Source organism: Betta splendens, chromosome 24 (assembly GCF_900634795.4).
Source record: "Betta splendens chromosome 24, fBetSpl5.4, whole genome shotgun sequence".
NCBI classification, from domain to species: Eukaryota; Metazoa; Chordata; class Actinopteri; order Anabantiformes; family Osphronemidae; genus Betta; species Betta splendens.
Window position 1 is genome coordinate 14,170,623 of NC_040901.2, and position 9,692 is coordinate 14,180,314.

Consider the following 9,692-nt stretch of genomic DNA (forward strand, 5'->3'; position numbering starts at 1 on the left):
CTGCTCAAAGTGAGAAATGTTTGACACAGTCGAGGTGATGAAGCTTTTCTCTCGTCCCGTCGTCTTCTCTTTGTTGGAGCGTCTCCAGTTTTGGTTTCTCAGCATCTGCTTCACGTCGCTGCTGTTCTGTCTTTGTGTAAACTCAGTCTCTATGTTCACATTCTGCACATTTTCACTCTCTCGTCCGTCTTCCCGAGGGGCTGTCACCTAATTCTGGGCTTTTGTGCTCATTTGAAGAGTTTCCTCAGAGATTCGGAAAAAAGCAACCAGTGTGTTTTGACCCAAGTCCGTCTGTCTGCTCAGACGTTCCGTTGGACTGGAGCAGGACGGACAGCTGAGAAAACTGCTTCATGGTGAAGACGCCCCATCCTCACTGTCCAGATCTGGACCGGGTCTCACCGGACCAGCGCCAGCACTCTAACGTCAGCATCCATCACATCAGGTTCATATTACCTGCGTCACCTCGTGCTCCATATTAATAACAAAGCAAACTCCTGGTCCTGAGTTCGGGTTCAGCTGATTGGGGCTGAAGTGGACCCTCAGGAGGCGACGGGTCGAGCCTCCTCCTGCCTCCCCCACTTTATATCAATGTGCTGCTGCTCATTTCCCAGGTGCAGCCCAGAGATCAGACGTCGTGCTGCCTCATTCCTTCAGTATGTCCAGTCTCTCCCTGGTTCTGGTTCTGGTTCTGCTCCAGTCTGAGGACCTGTCTCTGTGTCGGCCGACCTCTGAGATCCAGTCCTCAGAGCAGACGTGAAGCTAAACAGGATGTTTTGGTGCTGGGGCTCATGTTTGGACTCAGCGTGACGTCTGGATTTAATCACGCCTGTAACTTGCTCCTTCTGAGCTCATATGATGAAGCACTGGCCCAACTTCAGCCTTTCTCCCCTCAAACCTCCAACATCATCAGGTGGTAGATCCGCTCCCTCGACGTTGGACCCCTGTGAGTTCGGCAAAGACTGAGGCCCAAACTGGACCGTGAGCCCATGTGCTTCACGTGAACCTGGAGGTCGGGAAGCGCGGCTCCACCAGGAGACTACGTCCAGCAGGTGAGGAAGGTGGAGCTGGTCGGCCTGAGACTGGACCCGTCACTGGCTTCCAGTCCAGACCAGCTGTGATGGAAGTCCCGGCTGGTCTGGTCCGAAGCCTGGGACACTTCAGAACCTGGAGATGCTGCTTCTCTGCTGAACGCTCAGTTCTGCTGAACTGTTGGCAGCCGCCACCCACACTGACTATATAGGTCACAATGGATTTACAGCCTCATTGAACCAATTTTAAAAACAATTAAATCCTGGGGAAACGCTGAGATTCATTCCAAACCTCTACACGGCCTCGTTAGTCTTTTGCTGCAGGTTTGCTGCCGTCTGTCATTCAGAGATAAAAGACGCTGGCTAATCTGTGGTCATGATGGATCAGAGCAGCGTTCTGAGGTCCTGAGGTTTAACCCTTGACCTTCAGCAGGTCCTGAAAACCCTCTGGACCAGCTGTCCGTCACTGAGCAGAAGAACAGAACCTCCTGTGGAGCGGCTGGATCCCACGGCTCCACATGAAGCGCTGATGTGACTCACATGTTCCCTGCTTCATGTCTGACTCACATGTTTTTCTGTCTGTATTGTTTCCTGTAGTCGTCGTGTCCTGGACGACCGCGTCTGCAGCTGCTCGTGGCACAGCTGAGCAGCTGGAACCGGGTCTGAGCTACACCGTCCACGGTCTAATCCTCTGGTCTGGACCACGGTGGGCTCTGATCCTCTGAAGAAGTGCGTCGTGTCACTGTGTTAATATTCAGTAAACTGTATTCAAGCAGCTTAACGCAACAGGTTTCCAGGCGGCGCTGAATATTTCATGGTCACTCAGCTGCAGCTGCTCCTCCAGCTTCATCTATAAAACAAGAGCTAGAAAACGGGCTGCACACGCACCGGGACTGGGACTGGGACTGGGACCGGGTCCAAGACCAAGGTCAGGGCCAGGACCGGGACCAAGACTGGGACCGGGATCGGAACCAAGGTCGGGACCAGGACCAGGACGGGGACCAGGACCAGGACCAGGACCAGGACCAGGACCGGAAACCAGGACCAGGACCAGGACCAGGACCAGGACCAGAACCAGGACCCAGACCAAGACCAAGACCAGAGACAGAGACAGAGACAGAGACAGAGACAGAGACAGAGACCAGGACCGGAACCAAGGTCAGGGTCAGGGCCAGGACTGGGACCAGGACCAGGACCAGGACCAGGACTGGGACCAGGACCCAGACCAAGACCAAGACAGAGACAGAGACAGAGACAGAGACAGAGACCAGGACCGGAACCAAGGTCAGGGTCAGGGCCAGGACTGGGACCAGGACCAGGACCAGGACCAGGACCGGGACCAGGACCAGGACTGGGACCAGGACTGGGACCAGGACTGAGACCAGAACCATGGTCAGGGACAGGACCAGGACCAGTGTCAGCATAATTGGTGGTTCTGCCTTCCTCTGTGGGTCCAGGTAGAACCAAACAGACTGCAAGTCCTGTTACAGTGACAGTAAGCTTTAGTTGTGCTGTACAGATTCAAACACAAGATAATTAGAGATAAAACAAGGTAATAGAAATATGTAAAAACAGTATAAAAAAACTTGCTGCGCCAAAAGCCGGTGAAAACAAATGCAAGAAAACGGCTGCAGATAAAGTTATGACTGCGGTAAAAGTGTCTCTGTTCACCAGCATCCGTGTCTGAACCACGGCCCAGATCACCTGCCAGCCTCACAGCAGGAACATCCTAGTGCCGCAGCTCCTGACTAGACCAGACCCGGACCCGGACCCGGACCCGGACCCGGACCCGGACCCGGACCCGGACCCGGACCCGGACCAAGACCCGGACTCGGACTCGGACACGGACCCGGACACGGACCCGGACCAGGCGTCGCTGGGGAAGTTTCAGGTCCAGTGAGCTTTGAAGAGGCGTTTCTAAGCTTCCCACAGGGTCAGAAAAAGGCCCGCACTGGTCCATAATATGGGCTGGAGGGAGGACCCGGTACCAATCGTCTCAGGTCAATCTCTCCATCGCTGAGACCCATCATTTCAAATCAGCTCTGTTGTGTGTTTGCTCCAGCACATTTTCACACATCCGTCCTCTTGCTGCAGTTCACATCAATCTTCCCTCCATTAAACCCGAATGAGGTCAATCTGTGAGCAGAGCCGGCGAAGCCGCCGCCATCAGCTCGGATGATGAGAACACGCAGCGCTTCCTCCTCCCGGGTCCCGACGTGGACCAAACGAAGACTCCTCTGATTGTCTTCTTGACCCAGAGTCATTTTCTTCCCACGTTGCGTGTTGCTTCTGTCTGTAGGATGCTCTTTACACATGAAGGATGACTTCACATTTCCATTAACACGGCCTCATCCCCTGGACTCACATGAGAATATGGGACAGACGTGCACGAAGACACCGTTACTTTATGTGTAAGTGGTAAAGTTGCAGGTTTCTGTTGATATGCAGATCAGGCCTCGCGCTGCAGCTGTAGGTGGTCTGTCCCTCAGCTTCAGGTCTCAGGTGGTCTGTCCCTCAGCTTCAGGTGGTCTGTCCCTCAGCTTCAGGTCTCAGAGGGTCTGTCCCTCAGCTTCAGGTCTCAGGTGGTCTGTCCCTCAGCTTCAGGTGGTCTGTCCCTCAGCTTCAGGTGGTCTGTCCCTCAGCTTCAGGTCTCAGGTGGTTTGTCCCTCACCTTCAGGTCTCAGGTGGTTTGTCCCTCAGCTTCAGGTGGTCTGTCCCTCAGCTTCAGGTCTCAGGTGGTCTGTCCCTCAGCTTCAGGTCTCAGGTGGTTTGTCCCTCAGCTTCAGGTGGTCTGTCCCTCAGCTTCAGGTCTCAGGTGGTTTGTCCCTCACCTTCAGGTCTCAGGTGGTTTGTCCCTCAGCTTCAGGTGGTCTGTCCCTCAGCTTCAGGTCTCAGGTGGTCTGTCCCTCAGCTTCAGGTGGTCTGTCCCTCAGCTTCAGTTGGTCTGTCCCTCAGCTTCAGGTGGTCTGTCACACAGCTTCAGGTGGTCTGTCACACAGCTTCAGGTGGTCTGTTCCTCAGCTCCAGGTCTCAGGTGGTCTGTCCCTCAGCTTCAGGTGGTCTGTCCCTCAGCTTCAGTTGGTCTGTCCCTCAGCTTCAGGTGGTCTGTCACACAGCTTCAGGTGGTCTGTCACACAGCTTCAGGTGGTCTGTTCCTCAGCTCCAGGTCTCAGGTGGTCTGTCCCTCAGCTTCAGGTGGTCTGTCCCTCAGCTTCAGGTGGTCTGTCCCTCAGCTTCAGGTCTCAGAGGGTCTGTCCCTCAGGTCCAGGTCTCAGGTGGTCTGTCCCTCAGGTCCAGGTCTCAGGTGGTCTGTCCCTCAGGTCCAGGTCTCAGGCGGTCTGTCCCTCAGCTTCAGGTGGTCTGTCACACAGCTTCAGGTGGTCTGTTCCTCAGCTCCAGGTCTCAGGTGGTCTGTCCCTCAGCTTCAGGTCTCAGAGGGTCTGTCCCTCAGCTTCAGGTGGTCTGTCCCTCAGCTTCAGGTCTCAGAGGGTCTGTCCCTCAGGTCCAGGTCTCAGGTGGTCTGTCCCTCAGCTTCAGGTGGTCTGTCACACAGCTTCAGGTGGTCTGTTCTTCAGCTCCAGGTCTCAGGTGGTTTGTCTCTCAGCTTCAGGTCTCAAAGGGTCTGTCCCTCAGCTTCAGGTCTCAGAGGGTCTGTCCCTCAGCTTTAGGTGGTCTGTCCCTCAGCTTCAGGTCTCAGAGGGTCTGTCCCTCAGGTCCAGGTCTCAGGTGGTCTGTCCCTCAGGTCCAGGTCTCAGCTGGTCTGTCCCTCAGCTTCAGGTCTTAAAGGGTTGAACTCAGCCTCTGACTGGTCCAGAGGTTAGAAGCACAGGAAGGATGAGAACATTTCTGACCACAGTATAAATGTTCCTTGTTGCCATGGAGACGCTGCAGTTTACACTCTTGACACTTTTGTATAATTCAAGGCCAATTAAAGTCATTTCCAGGTTTTACCACATGTCCAGACTGAACCTGTGCTCTCACCTTCAGCTCAGGGTGAGGGTTGATGAGCAGAGGCCCCGGTGCCGGCCCGGTTGGAGCAGGAGCAGGTGTGAGCCGGGTCTGTGGCAGCACTGGGCCTTGTGTTTGTGGAGCAGGAGGCGCGAGCACACGAGCTGTCGGGACACTTGTTATCGGTGCTGCTTCCCCTGAATGCTGAGCAGATGGGAATTGGCTTCTTGGCAATCTGATAAATCCGCCACACGACAGAGCAAGACGCCTGAAAACGCACGAGCAAACTAAAGCAGAGGGCGGATGGTTCTGAGCTGAAAACGGCTGATAACAGACTGATGGAGGTGATCAGAGGAGCCACAGGTGCTGGAATGTTCTCAGCGAGTCTGAGACGAGAGAGTCTCATGGCAAACATTAAACCTATAGAGCCGAGGGCAGAATTAGAATTAGGTGATGTTCAGAATGACTTTCGGGTCAGAGGCTGGACCTCTGGTTCTGTGGTGGCTTTGCTTGTGCTGACCCGGCTGCTGTGTATGGATTCGACCGCGTGGTGAAGCGTCCGGCTGCCTGTTCTGATCCACCCACGTATGGCTCAGTAAGTCCCAGGAGGCTCTGCGGTGGCTTGTCTGTGCTCAGCCTCCGTTGCCATGGTTACGGCAGAACGCAGAGCTGCCCTTAGCTTTAGCTTCCAGTCTCTCTTCAGATCTGGCCCCGGACCTGCTCCTCATGACCATTAAAGGTGGAGCAGCCTAATGGGTCGAGTAAAGCCCTTCTGAGGCCTGAAGCTCTGGACTAATACCTGCTAATTGATGCTGCTAATTGCTGCTGCTGCTGCTCTGACCACCTGCAGGACGACGCTAGCAGCTCCTCGGCCCGCTGAGGTCCGCTCGGCTCCAGGGTTCCTCTTTTACACAAGCTGGAGGAATAAACAGAAAACAAGATGAAGAGACGCTGAGCAGCTGTCGGCTCCTCCCTGGTGCCGAACGTCCACATTCACTGCTTATGAAAGGGATTATTCATCGAACCAGGATGCAGCTCATTATTTTGTTTTTCTCTCTGTCTGTGAACCGAATGCATCTGACACCGCGCCGTGTTTGCGCATCGGTGCTGTCGGGCCGAGGCCCGATCGGACCGTGGATCTGTCATTCACGCTCTGAGCAGTTGCGCGGTTCCCATCAGCACTTGTGGGTTCTGCATTTGTTTCGCATCACCGGGAACAGAACAACCTGTTCCAACATTCAGCAGCCTGAAGCCTTGATGGGTCGGGGAACAGAACCTCTGAGTCCAGACATCCAGGCGTGTTCACATCCACCCAAAGGCCATTTTCTGGGCTGGCTTCGACTCTCACACTGAAGCTGAACTCAACCCAGCTGAAGCAGTCACGTGTGCCCTGCGACCTTTTGCTTGTACCACTTCTCTCCTCACCAGACGTCAGACTCATATTCACGCTCGAGCAGATCAGTCACTTTCTGCTTCGGTGAAGAAGAAAAGCCCAGAAGGCCGAACTGTGCAGGGTCCGGCCTCGATCAGTGCCTCGTCCCCCGGCACCGAGCCCGGAGGCTGGTGTCTGGATCCTCCACAGCAGCGGCTCCTGTCATATCGACACCATTAATGCTGGAGGTTCATTCATAGACATTAAAGAAATCTGTGAATCTGTGTCACTGTCTTCATATCAGATATTTCACTGTAAAGGATGTTGGACTCTGGGTCCAAGTGTGTCGGCTCTGGAGCGGAGGAGGAGAATGATGAAGAGAAAGGTGGCAAAAGTGACTGGGTTCATGTTCTGACCCGTGTGGAAGTGATCCAATGGCTCGTTAGGGTTCCAGAGCCCCGTGTTTCATTGCTCACACATCCATCGCGCAGTAGTGATTGGAGGCTGGGAGGAAACATTCCCTCCTCTGAAGCAGAGAGCGACAAGCAGGATTTGACAGTTATGTGCTGCTGGGAGCTGACGGGTCGGGTCGACCTGGAAGCGCCAGCGCCAGTGTTTGTGCGCGGTCCTGTCTCGCCGGCATGAAGCAAATGACTCCATGAAAGCTCCTGGTCCATCATCGCTACAGGGCGTCAGGGAGGCGTGTTCTGGAATCAGCAGGGGGCGCTGGGACCCAGCGTCCGCCCCCAATGGGTCAGTCCTGTGTGTAGCTGCATGTTAATATGTGATGAAAGCGCTTCTGACAGAGATGAAGCCCGTCATCAGCTGATATCTGTCATCTGGACTCGTTCCTCGGGACTTTGGAGTCAGTGACAAGTACTCTGGGATTCAGTGACACACGTGACACCTGTCAATCAAGGCCATCGATCAGCATCTCCAACGCTGACCCCGGGTCAGCCGGTGCTGAGGCTGCAGCTGGTTCCAGCTCAAACTCGATCAGGGCGATATTAAAGAGTTCCAAGCAGATAGAAGCCACATCATTGCTCCTAAACTCGTAGGACGGAGCCTCACACCTGCTCCCGCCTCATGACCAGTGTTAAAGGAGTGAACGCAGCTGCTGCAGGCGCTGCTAGCCAGCTAGCCAGCTAAGCTAGCCAGCTAAGCTAAAGCTGCACGCGGCTGGTTCTGATGACCCGGAACGGTTTCATCTGGGCCACCTGGTGGGACGCAGCCTGTCGCGAGGCGTTCAGGCTCCTCTGCTGTGAGTTCAGCTGATGTTAAACAGGACATGAATGAAAGCAGCGTCCAACACTCAGCGCTCCATTGATCGGTGTCGGGTCAGAGAAAACGCTTTCGTTGTCGCAGCGAGATGAAACTTTATTGATTCTGCAGCAAACAAAGACAAAACACGTGGAGTCTTTTCACAGAAGCTTTTTCAGGCACAGTTTGCATCTGTTGATCTGTAATTGAGCTCTGATTCGTCTGTTTACTCGTTTGTGTGTAGCTGTGGTTCTGTTCAGAGCAGACTGGACCTGCTGACCTTCTCTGAGCTTTAGGCCATTACTGCTGAGAGAGAGAGAGAGAGAGACAGAGCGAGGGAGAGAGAGAGAGAGGGAGAGAGAGAAAGAGAGAGAGAGAGAGAGAGAGAGAGAGAGAGAGAGAGAGAGAGAGAGAGAGAGAGAGAGAGAGAGAGAGAGAGAGAGAGAGGGAGAGACGCTGCTCAGTCGATGGATGCCATCATCACAATCCTAATGGTTCTGGTTCTGAACCCTGTGTCGGACTCGTTCCCTGTGTGACTCAGACTTAATGGACGCTGTTCGTGTTCTGGCTCAGGAAAACGTTTCTTTCGGGATCGTTTACCAGGACGACGTTTTAAGTTTCACTGTTTGTACCTGATCTGTTTGAAAATTTGATGGAAATGTGCTAATGAGCGCCGCCGCGTCTGCGGAGGCTCATCACAAGCCGGCGTCGCACGATTCCAGAGCAGCCTAAATATAGCTTCTGTGCAAACAGCCTGTGTGTTGACAGCTGTGACAGACGCCACATCAAGTGTGACGAGTCTGGAGCCGCGTGCGTTTGACCTTTGACCCACGCGTTGGACCTCTGAGGCCCAACAGCAGCTTTTCTATGATGGTGGGAGACAACAGAGCCGGGTCGTCCCAGACGTGGTCGGTTCTGAGCGGACGGACTCTGGACCAGGGCTCGGCGCTGCCTACGTCTCCTCCTCCACATGTAATGAAGCCACGCTGATGAAGAGTGATCCGTCGGCTCGTCGGCTCCGCTCCGTTTTCCATCCAGCTCATCTCCACTTGTCTTATTCCATCTTTTGTCTCATTATTCATTTCCTTATTGTGTGGCTGCTCTGGTCCAATCAGCGCCACCATGTCACAGCCGCTTTAGGTGATGGCTGTTTGTTTCAGGCCACCTCGCAGCCCCGGCGGGCGGCGCTAGTGTTGCTTTAGCCTCGTCTTCTGGCCGTCACTCACCTCCAGCGCCAGCTCACACTGACTCACCTCTGGTTCCTGGTTCTGTTGGGTCACCTTGTCCCTCTGAGGCGCCTCCGTTTTATTGTAGCTGCAGAACTGAACTGCTGGGTCCCTTTGGCCCTGGGCCCAGAACGGCATGCTGCTGTCATCATCTGCCCTGACTTCACTGCTGAATGTCCACGTTTGGCAGGTGTGACTAAAAGCTGGGCAACTGTTTAACTGGATCACTTTAATTACGAAAAATCAGAAACCAACCGATCCAAGTCATTTCACCTCGTCGCTCACACGAGGCTTCGAAATGATGGTTTTCACTTTTATTCCATTTCAGCTCATGAACTGCAGCTCTGACAGACTGCACCGCGTTCTGACCTGAGGAAGGACTGTTCCCTCCAGCAGGAACAGTCCTCAGCGTTCGAGCACATTATTAGAGCTGGTGGCGGAGCAGCAAGACGGGCCTCAGCGGGAGGAGCCGGAGCGACGGGACGTGAGCAGAACCTCTGAGAAAGAAAAGGGATCTGATTCTTTATTGTGACTTACATTAAGACTGTACTGAACCTGCTCTGACCCTTTACTGAGCTGGAAATCATGCAGTGAAGAGGAGAAAAGGCCCTTTAGCTCCGGGCCTGGACCTGGATCATCCTCTCTGCTTCTACATAATGTTCTCGTGGGGAGCTTTACAGCTGTTCGTGTATCCTGCAGCTGTGGAGCTTATGCTTCATTAACGGAGCTGCTCCGAGACGGCGGCTCAGCTGGAGAACGCGATGCCGTCTGGCTCCACAATCACCACGTGGCCTCAGCTGAGCGCGGTGCAGACCACACACCGGCCTTTAACACAGGAAACACACCGCTGCAAGCGCG